Here is an 18,316-nt window from a genome sequence, read left to right on the forward strand (position 1 = left end):
CCTTCAGTTTTATAGCAAGTGGTAATCCTCCCTTTTTACTTTGGAAGAATACACTCTAACCTTGTTGCTTCTTTGCTTGCTGTGGGATGGCTTAACAACAAGTGGGAGGGGATGGGTGATAAGACGTGATGAGAAGATTAACAGTAATAGTAGTGCAGACTTTGTAATAGTTAAACGGTGTTGAGGGAATTATTTGTTTAGCAGAGTGATGGTTTTCGGGGGGAAAAACTGTTACATTCCTCTGAAGTTTCACACAGTTCAGTGCTTTTCAAACTTGAGATGTCTGGACTTCAACTTCCAGAATTCCCCAGCCAGCATGGGGAAGTTGAAGGCCACACACATTTTGAAGTTGCTGAGGTTGATAAATATGTGCCCTTCACAGGGCACTTCCGGATCATCCACTGTTTCAAACCATCTATGTTTTCAGATCTCGCAAAACGAAGCGAGACTGGAGTGGGGTCTTCTAATGTTTTAGAATAGCAGGGCAGAATAAGAAGAGGCATTTTTCTCTTGAGAGCCAGCAGAGAACTGAAGCCAATCAGACAGACTGCTCTTTCTGGCCAATTGAAGAGCAAAATAGTATTTCGGCCATTAAGTATCCATCCACCAGCCACAAAAGTGTGCTTTTCACTCCTTCAGTTTTATAGCAAGTGGTAATCCTCCCTTTTTACTTTGGAAGAATACACTCTAACCTTATTGCTTCTTTGCTTGCTGTGGGATGGCTTAACATGAATAAAATAGAATGGAATGGAATGGAATGGAATGGAATGGAATAGAATAGAATAGAATAGAATAGAATAGAATAGAATAGAATAGAATAGAATAGAATAGAATAGAATAGAATTCTTTATTGGCCAAGTGTGATTAGACACACAAGGAATTTGTCTGGTGTAAATACTCTCAGTATACATAAAAGAAAATATAAATTCATCAAGAGTCGAGAATCATAAGGTACGACACTTAATGATAGTCATAGGGTACAATAAGCAATCAAATCATACTAGGAAACAGTCAATATACATCGTAAGGATACAAGCGACAAAGTTACAGTCATACAGTCACAAGTGGGAGGGGATGGGTGATAAGAAGTGATGAGAAGATTAGCAGTAATAGTAGTGCAGACTTTGTAATAGTTAAACAGTGTTGAGGGAATGAATTATTTGTTTAGCAGAGTGATGGCTTTCGGGGGAAAAACGGTTCTTGTGTCTAGTTGTTCTGGTGTGCAGTGCTCTATAGCGTTGTTTTGAGGGAAGGAGTTGGAACAATTTATGTCTGGGATGTGAAGGGTCTGTAAATATTTTCACAGGCCTCTTTTTGACTCGTGCAGTATACAGGTCCTTGATTGAAGGCAGGTTGGTAGTAATTGTTTTTTCTGCAGTCCTAATTACTCTCTGAAGTCTGTGTCTGTCCTGTTGGGTTGCAGAACCAAACCAGACAGTTATAGAGGCGCAGATGACAGACTCAATAATTCCTCTGTAGAACTGAATCAGCAGCTCCTTGGGCAGTTTGAGCTTTCTGAGTTGGCGCAGAAAGAACATTCTTTATTGTGCTTTTTTGATGACATTTTTGATGATAGGTATCCATTTTAGGTCATGTGATATGGTAGAATCTAGAAATTTGAAGGTCTCTACTGTTGATACGGTGTTGTCTAGTATTGTAAGAGGTGGTAGTATGGGAGGGTTTCTCCTAAAGTCTACCACCATTTCATGTCACTACTGTGTTGGGGTCTGTATGCAATCATGCCCAAACCCTATCGCTGTGAGATAGACAAAACTAGGGCTGGGTGAAGCCTGGCACATTCCCCAATTGCCATGCACACATGCAAGACAACTTGCCGGCTGCCTGTGCTGCAAAAATCCATGCAAACCGCACTTAGTGGTTTTCCAAAACTTCGGTAGCAGGAGGAATCACAGATCACTTGCAATGGTAGATCCACAGCAGTGGTTTAGGGCTGACAGGTCCTGAGCCTCAATTCACTTCCTGAGCAGATCTGGATCCAAATGGGTCAGTTCTGAAGTCCAAACTTTGCCCAACAATTGGGTCAGAGATTTGGTGGTAGGCCCAGCTTTTATAGGGGCAGAAAACTCTGCTTCGTACAGGTAGTCCTCAACTTACGACCACAACTGAGTCCAAATTGTATGTTGCCAAGTGACATATTTGTTCGGTGAGTTTTGCCCCATTTTACAAATTTTCTTGGCCCACTTGTTAAGTGAATCACTGCAGTCGATAAATTAGTAATCCAGTCGTTAAGTGAACCCGGTTTCTCCATTGGCTTTGTTTGCCAGAAGGTTGCAAAAGGGGATCCCATGACCCAGGACTACTCAACCGTCAATAAATGTGAGTCAGTTGTCCAGCATCTGAATGTAAATCACATGGCCCCGGGGACCCTGCAAAGGTCTTAAGTGTGAGAAACGTTCATAAGCCTGTTATTTCAGTGCCGTTGTAACTTTGTAACAGTCACTAAGTGAACTGTTGTAAGTCGAGGAGCACCTGTACACAGAATCCTGTAGCTCTCCAGGCCCTTCTATAGGGCAAGTGACATGTATCCACTGGGCATTTCTTCCTTCTGGGATTGGGGGGGTGCCTCTCTCTTTGTTCCTTGAATGGTCCAGGGGTGGGTGAGGAGAGGGAGGAGGAGAAGAGGTGAGGGCTGCGGGGCAGCACCTGCATAACTGGAGTCCTTATCCAATCAGAGGTTCGCCCCCCCCCCTCCTCCCAACTAAAACCAGGCGTGAGGTCAATTCGCGACGGGGCGGCCCAGGGTCCGTCCACCTGCGAGGCGCGACGGGTTCCCGATCTGTCTTTCGCTTTCCCTCACCGGCTTCCCCCTCACCGCTCACCCACCCACCCACCCTTTTTGGGGGGGTAAACCGTGCGCGCGCGTCCAGGTTCCAGGTGTGGAGGCAGGCCGTGGCGCGCGGCGCGGCTACGAGCCCGTCGCTGGCTGCAAGGTCTGCACCGAGCGGGAACGAAACCCGACGAACTGGAAGGTGGCGCCGGGAAGAGGAGGAGGAGGAGGAGGAGGAGGCGACGGCAAGACGGCAATGCTGTTGCTGCTGCCGCTGAGGAGAAGGAGGAGGAGGAGGAGGATGGCAAACGGGAGTCCCCGGACTGCTGCTCCAAGGAAATGCGGCAGGCGGGCTCGCGCTGTCGCTGCCGCCACCGCCGCCGCTGAAACGCCAAGCACCGGCCCCAGGTGAGTAGTCCTCCCTCCCTTCCTCCCTCCCTCCCAGCTCCCCTTCCTCAGGCGTCGCCCCCGGAGACGGCGGCGAGCGGCGGCGACAGGGAAACGGCCGTGCCGATTGAAGCCAGGCTGCGGCTCCCACGAGTTTTAGACGGCGTGGCGTGGCGAGGCGGAGGAGAAACCCCCGCACAAGTAGCGGCAGCCTGGAGGAGCGCCTTTGGGAGCCTCCCTCGGTTGGCGCGGGTCAGTTTCTCCGGCCGAGGGAGGCTCTTCGCCGGAGGAGACGGCGGCTGGGCGCGGGGGCGAGGGGAATCTTCCCGGTTGAGTGAAACGGTTTTTTTGGGGGAGGCGCCGAGCCTCGCGACCATCTGCCCCTCGCCTCGTGACTGCCGGCCCTCACTCGGCGCCTTTCCACGTAGCCGCCTGCAGAAGATGGGACTTGTAGTCCAAGCCATCCGGAAGGACTCCAGGCTGAGAAAAAGTGAGAAGCCGACCCCGCGCTTCTGAGGCAATCCGGCGGCTGGAGGCGAGGCGCCCCCGCCCCTCCACACGGTAGTTGTGACGGGCTTGGGGTTTCTGTCTTCTCTGCCCGGCCTGGCCTGACTGAATAAGTCTGGGGTTTAGGAGAGGGAAAGGCGGGGGGCGGAGGGGGGGGGTGAGACCAAATAGACTGCGAGGACCCGCAGTTGCAGCGGAGGGGAGGCAAGCCCTCGGCTTCGGGCTGACCTTGGGATGCGGGATGCCCACCCGCAGGGGTTCAGGCTGGGGAAGCCGGCGACGGAGAGGAGCGCGCTGCGCTGCCCACTCGGGCCGAGAGACGAGGGCGGGGAACGGGGGGGGGGGGGGAAGAAGGCCGGCTGGGTTGGCTAGCTGGAAGTCCCAACGGGGTTGTGTAGTAGGGGATGGTCAGGGTTGTGCGGTGGCCGGGTGTGTGTGTCGGAACCTTCGTCCCTTGTTGGGAAGCTTGGGGTTTTCTGAATTGGGCATCTGGGGCGGAAGTAGGCAAGCTGTCCCCTTCGCCCATCAGCTCCACTTAGCATAGCCATGGCCAGTAGTAAAGGGGGAGATTGCAGTACAAAACACCCCTAAAACCCCAGGCTAAGAAAGTGTGTGTGTGTGTGGGGGGGGGATATAGGATCCGAATTCCTGGCGAAGAGCAGAAGGGCCCAGCATTTGTTTAAGGGAGGAGATGGGGGTTGCTTGGTCTCTCAACAGAACAAACAGTTAATTGGACTGCAAAGCCTGAACAGTGCCAGAAATCTTAAGAATTCCAGCCCAACCATATTACGGAGGAGGGGGAAGAACCTCAGCCCATTTTTTTTCCTGGGTGTACAGTGTGGCCTGCCCTCCTCTGACACCCACAACAATCTGCTTCACTGTCTCTGTCCTCCTCCACACCACGGCAAAAATTTCACCCTTTGCCCAGGGTGTTGCAAAGAACTAACGGAAAGAAAAAGAAGTGACTTGAATATAAAACGGGATTAGAATCCAACACACTTTTCCCTGAGAAGCAAGAGAGTGGCTTACATTATATGTGTATATATGTTCCTTACCTGAAACCCTGTTGCAGGTTATTCCCTCCATTTGGCTGTAAGTGAAAAAAGGTATTGAGAAGGGGGATATTTTGACTGTGGCCCTCAGTCTTAGCCCAGTGTTGGTCAACCATGGCAGCTTGAAGATACGTTGGAGTGTGGAATTCTGGGAGTTGAAGGCCACAGTCAAGATGCCAAGGTTGAGAAATACTGGGATAGCCTGTACTCAGACAGGCTGTCTGGGACATCATTTATTGGGTTTGTATAATTGATTTTATGGCACAGCTTGCTGGACTTGGTTGTTTTTGCCTTTGCTATTTTTGGACCCATAACTGGATGTTTAATATGTTTTTACTATAATTTTATTGTGCTTTGGGGAAAGTTTTTTTTTTTTTGCTGGAAGACAGCTTACAAAAGTACGTGGGTCCATTTTTGCAATTTCAAGAGGACATCTTAATAGAAGGCTGTGAATGCAACACATGTTCTTGGCATGCATGGTGTCAGGTATGGGTCGTGCCTATCACGGACTATCAGCAAGATTGGATGAATCCTTTGCCACTCAATTATGCCTGACTCTATCTAAGTCATCTAAGAGTTTCCACAACCAAAATGCACAATTGAGCGATCTTTTTTTCCTCATGCTTTTCTTTACCCTGGGCAGCGCGAGAAGTCTTCCCTTTACTTTTTTGTGTGGAAATTAAGTACTTGGGCGTGAGCATAGAACATCCAAAATCTGTTTTGTGGGCTTTATACCAGAAAAGGGTAGAGAGGACCAAAGTTGGGGTTTTTTTGGCTAACATATATTGGTATCTTCATCTTGCTTTAAGATTGGAATCTTTAAAAAAAAAAGATTGACAGTAATGGATTTAGGAAATAATGACATGAAATAATGAATTGGCAGGAGGGTTTTAAATGGAGGAAATTAGTTATCCTAGTCTTCTGTGGATGAAGTGTAATCCCATGAGGATGTCTGTATGCTTCCCTAGATTGCCTGTCTTTGATGTATTATTGCTTACAACTCTAAACAAACTCATTTCTTGACTGTAGCTAATTTAGTCTCTTTCCTGCTTCACTTATAAAAATGAAGGCATTGATGTCTCTTTGCCAAACTGCAGAGCCTGGGAGATAAATGATGGGTGGTGAGATGCCCAGAAACAAAGTTAGCATTGATGTTGGGGATGTCAAGAGTTAGGTTAGCTGACTAAATTGTTATGCTTCTCCGTCAAATGCGTCCTTTGGATCGCACCTGTGAATGGAAATGGCAAAGGGAATATTAATTTGTAGAGGGTTTAACCTTGGAGAGAAGGCTGGATTTTATGATTCCCTTTTCTGTCCTCAAAGGGCACCATCCGTATTGTGGATTTTTATTACCTCCAGAAATACTCTTCCAGTTGAAGTGGAGGTATTAAAAATTAAAATAAGTTTAGGAATAAATGACCAAATAATTTTGGAGCCTTGGTGCTCTTTGAGCTTGGTTGGGGTTTTTTTTGCCGACGTTTCATTACCTAATGCAAGAAAACAACCGAGTTCAGAGAGCACCTTAAGAGTTCAACCCTGAGCTACAAATATTTTTCGGTTGGGACCAGGGAATTGTTTGCAATGCCTGACTGGTGGACCACCATCTTTCTTGAAACATGGCCTATATTCTCAACACATGCTCACTTATTTACTGAACATCTGAAACAAGTAGTGCAACCCATACATCTTTCCTTGGAAATCTGTATTGATGAAAAAGGTTTTAAAAAGGCAACATAAAGGATGCAGGAACTATAGTTGTTTTTACATGAGAGAGGGAAAGGGGAAATGTTGGTGACAACAACAACTTTTCTTTACCTGATGCCACCAAACATTTTTGCATTAAAAAGTGGATAGAAGTTTTTAACTCTTCTTCACTCATGAAATTAGAATCCAGGGCATTCAGTAGATTTGTCTTTGGAGATTCAAAGCAGGTTATAAATGAGGGTCTTTAAGGAGTACATAGTCAGCCAGAGATTATAAGATTACAGGTATAAGTATAACATAATTATGAATACATGAAATGGATACATATAAGAAAAATAAAAAGAAACAATAGGACAGGGATGGTAGGCACATTGGAGAGCTTATGCACGCCCCCTATAGACCTCTTAGGAAAAGGGTGAGGTCAATAGTAGATAGTCTAAGGTTAAAGTTTTTGGGGTTTGGGGAAGATACCACAGAGTCAGGTAAAGTATTCCAAACATTGACCACTCTGTTGCTGAAGTCGTTATTTCCTGCAATCAAGTTTGTTGCGGTTTATCTTGAATTTGTATCTGTTGTATGCTCTTGTATTGTTATTTACTGTTCCTGATCTGGATAGCTTTAAAGGGGGATAAGTCAAATTCCTAGAGGATTCTGAATATGTTGGGTGTCCTGAGACCGGTGTGGATGTGAATGGATAGTAGTAGCTGAGAATAAATATGAGGGAATAATTACATCTCTCCTTGATCTGAACAACTGCCCTTCTGTTCAACTGTGATTTTCATGACCAGAATTGCTTTCAGTATTTCTTTCCTTTTTTAATATTCAGGGGAAAATTCAGCATCAGCATCTTTTTTGTGAAAATGTTGGTGATCATTTCCTTGCAGAGAAATGTATTATCTTGGAGAGGGTAGGGACATGCAGTCATGCATGTAAATTTTCCATTAGAAAATAATGGAAATGCAACGCACAAAAACTGAACACGAATGGAGAGGAGTGCCAAGGACAATATTAACTAAGGCCGCCATTTTGTGCAAGGCCTAGGCACGCTTGCTTGCTCATCACATTTATGTCTTGCCTTCCTTTAAGGAGTTTACTAATCTCAGAGACTTCATGTCTAAATGGAGGTTTACCTAGGCTTTAGTACAGACTTACGACCACAATTGAGCCCAAAATTTATGTTGCTAAGTGAGACAGTTGTTAAATGAGTTTTGCCCCATTATATTACCCGTCTTTCCACAGATAATTAGAATAGAACAGAACAGAAAGGGACATTGGAGGTCTTCTAGTCCAGCCCCCTGCTCAAGCAGGAGAACCTATACCACTTTGTTAAGTGTATCACTGCAATTGTTAAGTTAGTTACGTAGTTGTGAAGTGAATCTGCCTTCCCCATTGGCTTTGCTTGTCAGAAGGTTGCAAAAGGTGATCATGTGACCCTAAGATCCCAGTTGCTGATCATCTGAATTTTGATCATGTGATTGTGGGTATGCTACAGTGGTTGTAAGGATGAAAATTGGTCCTATTGAAGAAAGTAATCTCATGGCTTAAATTTTCGGAAGATGAGGCTATGAAATGCAAGTGGAACCTCTACGTGATATTAGGTTTTTACAAAGTGAAAAGAGATGTGATATTATGAAGGGCTGAACTGCCATGTTGGGATAAAAGTCCCAGACCATCGTGGTCTTAAATATCTCAGTTCTACTGTTTTCATTGTGCTTTACACCTTATTACAGTTCTTATACTTTATGAAGTTTAGAGGACAAATACTTAAAGAGAAAGATGACTCTGAGCACATCCTCCACTAACACATTTATTAAAACTAAGCATGTGGTCCTTTTATACAATGTTCCCCTAAGCTTTCTTTTTAATATATGGAATCTTCAAGTTACAATTGGTCACTTAGCATCCCAAAAGCTACTTACAAGCCAGTTTCAAAATCCCCACGTTAGTTCCCCTTCCGTAGTAAAATCAGGTCCAGTCACAAGGCGACCTGCTTTATTGTTGCAATGACTTTTGACCATTATTGCCTGGCTCAATTGTCATAATTCAAAGACTGCCTGTACTTTAAGGAGGTATGTCCCTCTTTTAGCATTGTTGTGTTAAATAATGGAGGAGTCAAGACTCTTGATAATAACCCAGAAGTAAATCTAGACTTACTAAGATTGTTGTAAATTCAGTTCTCTGAAAACTGTGATTTTTGAGTATGGTTCAGGTTATGGTAGGAATGGATTGTGCAAAGTAGTGCTTGATAGCTTTTTTTTTTTTTAACAAGTGTTTTATGCCCAAGGGTCTTTCGGCATATTATCCAGTGCTCTTTTTTCTTCAGGCTAATGTTCAAAAAAAATTTTTTAACACACAATAGATTTTGGGGGGATTTGCCTTATATGGCTTAGTGATTTCTTAATGGTTGATCCCAACCTCTTCCAAGGTTTATACTGCAATTCACAGAATCTCTTTCAAAAGAATCATGAAGCTCTAGGTAATGAAATATAACACATTTGGAGATCAGAAATTTGGGGGGGAAATGCTTTAATGTGAATCTTAAGGGCTTTGATAGTTCACTTATTGTGTGAAGATATAATAGTATCTTGGACAGGGATGTTCCATACATTTGATTTTATTACAAAATAAAGTTGGGGGGGAGAAGAATCAGGGTGTATCCACCCTGTGCAGCTTTCTGTAGGGAGTTACTCCACATCTGGACAATAAGAGGAATGTGCAGATGGCCTTGGGGAAGGAGAGGAAGAGAGATTCTGCCTAGGAAACAGTCAGACAAGGCGGGCAGGAGCCCCCCCAGTGGCTTTGCAGCCAGAGAAAGAAACTTAGGAAGGACCCACCCTAATAGACCAAGCATTTAAAAGTGGTGATGGGAAGTTTATCCTTTCAAACTTGCAAGCATCTGTTAAAGCAGTCTTAAGAAGTGGAATTAATTCATCAAGTTATGGTTTCCCGCCTAGTTTACCTGGGAGGGGTGACATGTTCACAGCTCAGCTTAGCAGCTATGACGGATTCCCCATTCTTCTTTTCATAGTTCCACTCATAGCAAGCCTTGCAGCACATTTTGATCACCCCCTCACTCTTTTCTTGGAGATACGGTGTATTGAACAAGGTGACCTTGGCACTGCAGGAAGGAACGTCTTACCTTACAAAGAATAGACAAGAGTATTCCGCCTAGTTTGAAGTATTTTTAAAAAGTCATTACTGATGAAATCTTTTTATGCATAGCTACATTCGTTGAATTAAAATACCATTTCCTCCCACCTCCCCATTGCATTGCATGTACTGTTTCTGTCAAGTTCAGTTACACAAAGAACTGATAGATGTTTTATAAGGTGAAAAAAATGAACACCGAAGTATACTATTGGCATTCTTTTTTTAAAAAGTAACGTTTACATATTATTTTCAACAGAAAGTTAGTAGTGTCAGCTGCAGTAGAGTGGTCTGCTGTTGGGAAAGAAGTATATCTTCATATCATGAATATTCATCGGGCTCTAGGCCAGGTCATGTCATGGATTCATATAAAACATTACATTATTTAGACCTGTTTGGAGAAAGCCTTCTTTTCTGTTTCCAGAAGGGTGACAATAAAGAGGTGGGAATAATGAATGCATAGTCTGCATTTGAAGAACATTCTTACTCATGGTTAACTGAGCAATTACCTATCAAGCAGAGTCATTCAATTCCTAGTCATCTCACGGCTGGACTATTGCAATGCTGTCTACATGGGGCTACTCTTGAAGAGTGCTTGGAAGCTACAGTTGATGCAGAGTGCAGCGGTGCAGGCGGTTCTTGGGGCCCAAAGAGTGGCTTATGTAACACCACTGCTTCCCAAGCTGCATTGGCTGGCAGTCTTCTTCCAGGTGCAATTCAAGGTGTTGGCAATCTCATTTAAAGCTCTTTGTGGCATGGGTCCAGACCACTTGGACCCTGTTGGGGTTGGGGAAATTCATCATAGCTGCTAAACTGAGCTGTGAACACGTCACCCTTCCCAGGTAAATTAGGCAGGAAACCACAGCTCAGTTAATAAATTCTACTTCATAAGACTGCATTAACAGAACCTTGCAAGGTTGAAAGTATAAACTTCCCACCACCACTTTTAAATGGCTTGCCCCACCTGTGTCCACAGAGGAGGCATGCTGTGGACCCCATCCATCAGGGAATTCCAGCTGGTGGGGATCTAGAAGAGCCTTCTTTGCCCTTTTCCCCTGACCAAAGTTAGGTCAACCCCAACTCTCCTGATCTTCCTCAAGAACTTAAAGACCTGGCACTGCCAGCTGCCTTGGGGCTCCAGTGGAGGGTTTTCCCACCAGGGATGGTTGATAGATTAACAGCAGATCCCTTCCCCTTCTCATCATTCTCCCTCCCCCCATCTTTTTAGCTAGGTTGATTTTATAGTAGTCTATTTATATTATAAATTGTACAGATTTATCATTTAATACTGTAAGCCACCCGGAGTTATCATGACACAAGATGGGCAGCTAATTAATTTTACAAATAAATAAAAGTTGCTTCAAGGAAAGCAACTTTCACCAAATGGAGAGTTGGCTTTGATAGCCCGTTATAGTTTGATAACTCTGTCCATGATTTTCTCAGTGTTGGATTTTTATGATACATCAAGCCATAAACCAACCAATCGCACTGGTTGGAGGAACATAACATACTAGATTAAAATGTGGTTGGTTGGTTTGGGTTCAGAGTGTGGTACAAAGATAGACACAGATAAAAATGTTATTTCCCCAAATCAAAATGGGGTTGATATAACAGGACTTCGGCCTGGCCAAGAAACAAACTTTCTGTGAATTAGCATCTTCTAGGTCCCATTTGCTACAATTGGCCAAGCTGTCAGGGAATAGTGAAGGTTGTAGTTCTAACAGCTGTGGAGGGTGCCAGGTCAGAGATGGCTGAAATAGATGGATTTATGAAAAATTTATAGAACAGTGAATTTGACCTTTAAGAAACATTAGGACAAAATGTTTCAGTGATGAGTGACTTCAGCCACATCCACTTTATTTTACAAGTTAGATTTATTTGTTGGCGAGACGTGATTTGAGTCCTATCAGGATGCAATTCCTTTAGCTCAGTATGTCTTCAGTTTATTTGGCCTCTCATTCATCTGCACTGCAGTCCTGGGATCTAAATGAGGGGCAGAGTGTGTGGGTCCCAGAATGGGATCTTCCAGTAAAACATGCTCTTTGTTTTTGGAGTCTGGCCACACTCTTAAAAGCAAGAAAAAGTTAGTTCCAAATCAAACAGCCTTGGAATTCTGGCTTAGGCAAAACCATGTTATTCAAGTGGGGGTAATTACTGTAATTCTGCCTCTCTTTCCTCTATAGAAGAGGGGTCTTCAAACTTGACAGCTTTAAGACTCGTGGACTTCAACTCCCAGCATTCCTCCTCCAGTCATGTTAGCTCAGGAATTCTGGGAGTTGAAGTCCACAAGTCTTAAACTTGCCAAGTTGGAAGACCCTTGCTCTATACCTTATCATGTTTGGGAAGTTGTGACAGAACAACAGAGTTGCAAGGGATCTTGGAGGTCTTCTAATGTAGCTCGTTGCTCAAATACCATTTCAGAGAAATGGCTGTTCAGCCTCTTCTTAAAACTCTCCAGTGATGGAGTACTGACAACTTCTGAAGCCAAGTTGTTCCACTGATGATTGTTCTGTCAATTTCTCCTCAATTCCAGGTTGCTTCCCTCCTTGATTAGTTTTCATCCATTGCTGCTTGTTCTAGCCTCAGGGGCTTTGGAGAATAGCTTGACTCCCTCTTCTTTCTGGCAGCCCCTGAGATACTGGAACACTGCTATCATGACTCTCCTAGTCTTTCTTTCCATTAGACTAGACATACCCAATTCCAGCAACCTTTCTTTACAGTATATGTTTTTAGTCCCCTGCTCATCTTTCTTGCTCTTCTCTGCACTTTTTCTAGAGCCTTAACATCTTTTTTTTATATTGTGGCAACCAAAACTGGATGCGATATTCCAGGTGTGACCAGCCAGCAAATTGTAATTTATTATTGTCACATGGAGGGAAGGACCAGGTGTTCCTCCCTCTGACCTCTAAGCAGAGATTCTGGGATGAGGAGCAGGAAGGCGGAGAGTGCTCCACTGCCTGGCACCTGCTGCCTGAGGTCATCTTCTCACTTGCCTTATATTAGCAGGGTCTGTCCATAGTCACCCTAAATAACGACAATCTCTTGCAGTCTTCCTGCAGTGTCATCTTCTGCTGAGAAGTTGAGACTGACCAAGATAATGCAAGCAGCAATTTCCCTTCTTCTGGTTCTTTCCAAGAAGGGGAATGGTGTCACGAATAAAGAGTAATTCCCCGCTTTCTTCCAGCCCTCTGTCCTGTTTTGTTTGCCCACCCTCTGAAGCATCTGTGTCCTAATGGCTCGCCTCGCCTCAAGAGCACCCACTGAGCTCATTAGCCTCGGAGCAGACAGTTGACATTGCTTCATTAGCTTCGATAGCGGGTTGCTGTGATGTCGGGCTCTTAAAAGCCTGTATTAATTTACATGCAAACACATATGGGAGGGTGTGTGGTGCGCTAGTAAGTTACCAAAGTGGGTGTGAGGATGGCTAAGCAGCTGGGATGTGATTTGTTTGACCTTTCAGTAGAGGAGGTTTGTGATGCTGGTTGGGGGGGGACTGTGAAATTCTCCAGTCACCAATCTTCAAATGGCCGTGGGAGAACTTATCTTTTTTTTATTTCAAATAAAAAATAAAAGTAAAGTCTGTTTCAGTACATTCTATATATCTTCTAGTTGGAGGAGAGTGGGCAACGATATGTTGGTTTGCAAGGCTTCCTCTAGTTAATACCCTTGGTTGCATATTCTATTTTATTCTAACAATTTAGTTATATATATCAATAGCATAAAAACTAAATGGTGCATACTTTGGTAGAGCATTTAATAAAGTTGGGAATGTGGATGGAGAAATTTAGATGCCTTAATGCTGGTAGTAGAGTTGTGAGTCGTACACAGTCTATTGCAAGGAACATGCTCGTTCAAACAAGCTGAAATGAAGTGTGAATTCAGTGAGAGTTGGTTACTTAGGAAGATGTAAAGCAGGAAATAAGATTTAAGAATGACAAGGTAGTGAATGAATGAACATGGATAGAACAGAGAAGTGAGGGTTTGATATGATATGCATTGAAATAGCTAACAAAGAATAATGAATGAGAACTGAATTACAAAAGGAAGGGGAAGATGGAGAAAGAGAAGAAAAATGTGGCTAGATGGAGTGGATGAGATCCTGAAAAAAGAAACAGAGAGAAGCTTATAGAACAAGAGAGAATATATGAAGCAGTGTATGAATGTTCTAAAATCAAAGGAGTGTTTACAAGGGTAGAAAAGTACTGACTGGTACTCAGCATGCATGCTCTTGGCCTAAAGCAGTTTTAACTATATTTATTTATCTTTGCATAGTCTTGCACAGGTTAAAATGTGAGTATGCAGGTAAATGTAAATGTACTATAAATGCCAGAAATGGCATCAGTTTTGGTTGTTTGTTTTTTACATTGTCTTTAATTCTTTTTATCTGTAGTAAAAACCAAACTAGGATTAAAAATATGAGATAAAAATTAGGCATGTAAAAGAAGCAAGAATAATGAGCCACTGGAGCTTGCTATATTCCAACTCTCTTGACAACAGCCAGTTTCACCTGGAATGAGTTACGGTTTATAATAAAGCTACCAGTTCTGGTTTGCAAACCGCTACATGGCAATAAAGAATTAAAAGGTTTTTTTGCACCTCTTTGCTGCCAACTAGTGGTCACCTGATTTTTTTGCATGGCAGATCTAGTAGCCTAATTTCTAGGATTGGGATTTGATGCTACCTGACTAGGAAGTAAATTGCTGCATCTTTTAGGTTTATGTATGATTAAATAGGAATAGGGTTATAGGTTTCATTTTTAGCAGCTCAGTTTTATCCCATTATCTGGGACTTGGGGTGTTTTTCTTTAACACTCTTTAAATATATATAATGCTTTGTAATCCCTCATTAAGGGGCACCGGCTTTCACCCAGCCACTGCTAACTGCACAGTGTGAAACCACTGCTGTGAAATGCTTCACCTATGGTTCTTTGCAAATGCAAAAAGTTGGACCAGCTTTCAACCCAACAACAGCCCTGCAAAATAAATCCATGTGATCCCTCTATTTAAATACACCTGTGCTTATGTAAAGGGCTCTGTCCACCTAGTAACTAACCATTTTAGGACTAATTTAAACAGAATTGAAGAGGATTCAAAAGCTTTTAAAGATTCTGTCATTCTCAGTTTAATTTATCTCTATATCACTCAAAGTTAGGGGTAACTTTATAGGTTGTCTTGAGTTAAGTTTGGTTGAAGTTTGGCTGATGCAATGAAGGTGCTTGTTGGGCAATTCCTATTGTGGCCGAGGACTAATCCTGTCTTTATTCAGAATATCTTGTCTTGAATGGATTACCCAATCTGCATTTCTAAAAGTTGGCCCCTTAGTTGGGGCAGAGAGCTGAGGTTCTGAGTTTCTGTCTTTAGAAACATGTTTCTCCTTTAAGGAAAATATAATATTCTGCCTTTTTAATATTTCCCAAAATATTTCATTCTTCTAAGAGGGGTGGGTGATAATGTTCTATTTCACTAAGAGTTGACAACAACTGAATGACACAATGAATCACCACTAGCTTAAAAAACAGGTGGGAAATTTTGGGCTGACATCATGGACTGCATCAATATTGCACTTTGAAACACACACACACACACAGAGAGGTTCTCCATTTTATTGGTTTAATATAGTAAACCCTGTTCAGTAAACCATGGGTTAATACATTATGTGAAAATAGCCACTCCAGACAGGAAATGCAAACTGAAGGAGAGAAAATGGCTTATTCATGTAAATTCAAGCTATAAATTAAGGGCCGAGCAAGGATTTCAGTCCATTTCCATCTCTATTTAATTGGGTCATGGAAGAAATAGGGTGAGTTTCTCCTTGAATGTTGTATAAACTGTCCTATCTACAAGTATTGGTGGAACTCTGTTCTCAGAGCGAGGATGGGGGAACTGGAAAGCTGTTTTTGTCCTCTTATTGAGTGGAGCCCTGAGTTCTCCTTCCCCTTCTCCTCCTTTCCCTTATTGATCCAACGACAGCTGTGTTCCAGTGCCCTTTAGCAAAGAGGAGAGAGATGGAGCAAAGAGGGATCGGGTGGCTATTGGGCACAGATTGTGGAGGTCATCAAATTTCGTATCTTCGCAATCAGGGCTCTGTTAGCAAGATAGAGTGCCAGTCCCTGAAAGTCACAAGAAACCTTTGGAAAAACAAAAGCTAGGGTACGCAGAAGCCAAGTCCTGATTTTTAATTCTAAAATAAATAGCCAGTGTGCCTGCAACCAAGATGCAGAGAGAGAAAGAATTACTCCCCACTGCCTGCCCACGTCTCCATCAAAATTTTCCTCTCGACAGCATTTCGTATCGAATGACAAGAATGGGAGGTTTATTGCTCTGGATGTTATGGGGGAAGGAGTTCACACAAACTGGAATTGTGATGGGAATGAAGCATTAAATCAGACACTTGTCTTATCTGGATCTTGCCACTCTTGTTTTATTTAACCATCCAAGGCTGCAAGATGCAAGTAGCATATCTTATTTGATTATGAGAGCAGAGATTTTTCTATTCTGGAAGCAGACAGAGCTGTTCCCTAAATTTTACAAGAGAAGATTGTTCTACAGACAAATTCATTTAACAGACATTTTTCCTTGACATGGGTTCTGCATTTCTGTGAAGGGACCTATGAATAAGAATAATTAATGCCTACATTCTTCTAACTACAATTTTTGGATTCTTTGGATACAGCTGTGAATTCAAAGTGTTGAAGATAAGTTTCAGGGCAGAAGTTGAAAAGAGTTTTTTTCCTTTTTCTTGGCCTGATTTCCATACGTGTTGGATTTCAACTGCCATTAATCCCACACTATCACCTCCAATATTTGAATAGTCTGGGAATTATGGGAGTGATAGTCCAATAGTTGGAAGGCAGCAACTTGGAAAAGTCTCTTCTGGGACCATGTGCAAGTTCTTCTCATTCCCCCCAGAAGTGGCTTCCTCCACATTGTTTTGTTCTTGGGATTGTTTGAGAAGATACCTCTCTCCAATAGTTGTGCAATTGTCCCTTTCTAAATCTGCAGCCATGGGCCTGTTTTGCCCTCGACAACCCCCAACTTACAACACCTCTTTGATGAGACACACAAGAGCTCCATGTTCCATGCTGCCATGGATGGATGAGTCTATGAGAATTTCTTGTGGACCATAACCCCTCCTGCCCACACCTTGCTTAGCTCTGTGGAGATGTGTATCTTTAATATCCCCACAGCCAATGACTATGGAGATTCTCAGTCATCCAGGTCATACTTTGGGGAAACAAAACAACCTAAAACCAATAAGGATACCTGTGCATGCAAAATAGATGTTTGTGCAGGTAAGATTATCAACCTTGATGCCAACCAAAACCAAGCATTTAATAGCGAGTGCCATACCATGTGCACTAATCAAACAGGTGGCAAGAAAGTTTATGTAGACAGTAAACACAGTGTCAGACATAACAATCTCAAGTGCCTATATACAAATGCACAAAGTCTGGGGAACAAACAGGGTGAACTCGAACTACGAATACATGAAGGTAAATATGATATAGTTGGAATAACAGAAACGTGGTGGGATGAAACCCATGACTGGAATATACCGGTAGAAGGATACAAACTATTAAAAAAAACAGACCCCATAAAAGAGGAGGTGGAGTTGCACTGTATGTAAAGGACCACTATATTACTACAGAAATGCATGAAACCAAAGATGAAAACCTCCTAGAATGCATATGGGTCAATATAAAATAAAAAAAGAATGACATGGCTATAGGTGTATATTATAGGCCACCCAATCAAGCAGAAAATAAAGATGTCCTTTTTTCCAGCCAACTAACAAACATATGCAGGAAACACACAACAGTAGTAATGGGAGACTTCAATTATCCTGATATCAATTGGAAAACTAATTCTGCACCAAGTGAGAAATCAAATAAATTCCTAACCAACCTAGCTGACAACTTTGTTGTCCAAAAGGTAGAGGGTGAAACTAGAGGGACAGCCATACTGGACTTAATTCTTACAAACAGAGAAGAAGTGATAGAGGGAGTTGAAACTGCAGGAACCTTGGGTGAGAGTGACCATGTCATACTAGAATTCAACATAACACAAACACAAGCAACAGAACATAATGACACCAGAGTCTTGGATTTTAAAAGAGCTGATTTCAATAAACTCAGAGAGAACTTGGGAAAGATTCCATGGATGAAAATCCTAAAGGGGAAAACAACTCAAGAATGTTGGGAAACTCTAAAAAGTATGATCATAGAAGCCCAGACCAGCACAATACCACTGAGAAAGAAAAACAAGAAATCCAAGAAGAAACCAGCATGGCTGCCCAAAGATCTCTCAGGCAAATTGAAAGAAAAAAAAGGATAAGTACAAAAAATGGAAAGAAGGACATACAACTAAGGCAGAATATCAGCAGATAGCCAGAATCTGCAAAGACGAAGTCAGGATAGCAAAGGCTCAGAACGAACAAAGACTTGCAACAAAAGTCAAAGATAATAATAAAAGTTTCTTCCAACATATAAATAACAAGAAAAAAAATCAAGGAAACAGTCGGTCCACTAAAGAGAGAAGATGGCTAGGAACAGGCAACAGAGAGAAAGCAGAACTGCTTAACTCATTCTTTGCATCCGTCTTCACGCAAAAAGAAACTATAGCTCAACCCACCAAAAACATAACTGTAAAAGACAGACCAGAAATAAAAGTTAAAATAAGCAAAAAAAATAGTAAGAGAACACTTGTCTGATCTTGATGAAAACAAATCACCG

General features: G+C 42.7%; 1 protein-coding gene across 1 annotated transcript in view; it reads left to right on the forward strand.

The window, feature by feature from the left end:
• The first annotated feature begins 3,136 nt into the window (after positions 1-3,136).
• Positions 3,137-18,316, forward strand: part of LOC113447662 (G protein-coupled receptor 22-like) — a 58,978-nt gene continuing 43,798 nt past the window's right edge. Inside the window, exon 1 of the mRNA XM_087923523.1 lies at positions 3,137-3,196. The gene's annotated coding sequence lies outside the window, so the exon portion shown is untranslated. The remainder of the gene's footprint in view (positions 3,197-18,316) is intronic.

This window comes from Pseudonaja textilis, chromosome 2 (assembly GCF_049901715.1).
Source record: "Pseudonaja textilis isolate UNSWEBS1 chromosome 2, rPseTex1.2, whole genome shotgun sequence".
NCBI lineage: Eukaryota > Metazoa > Chordata > Lepidosauria > Squamata > Elapidae > Pseudonaja > Pseudonaja textilis.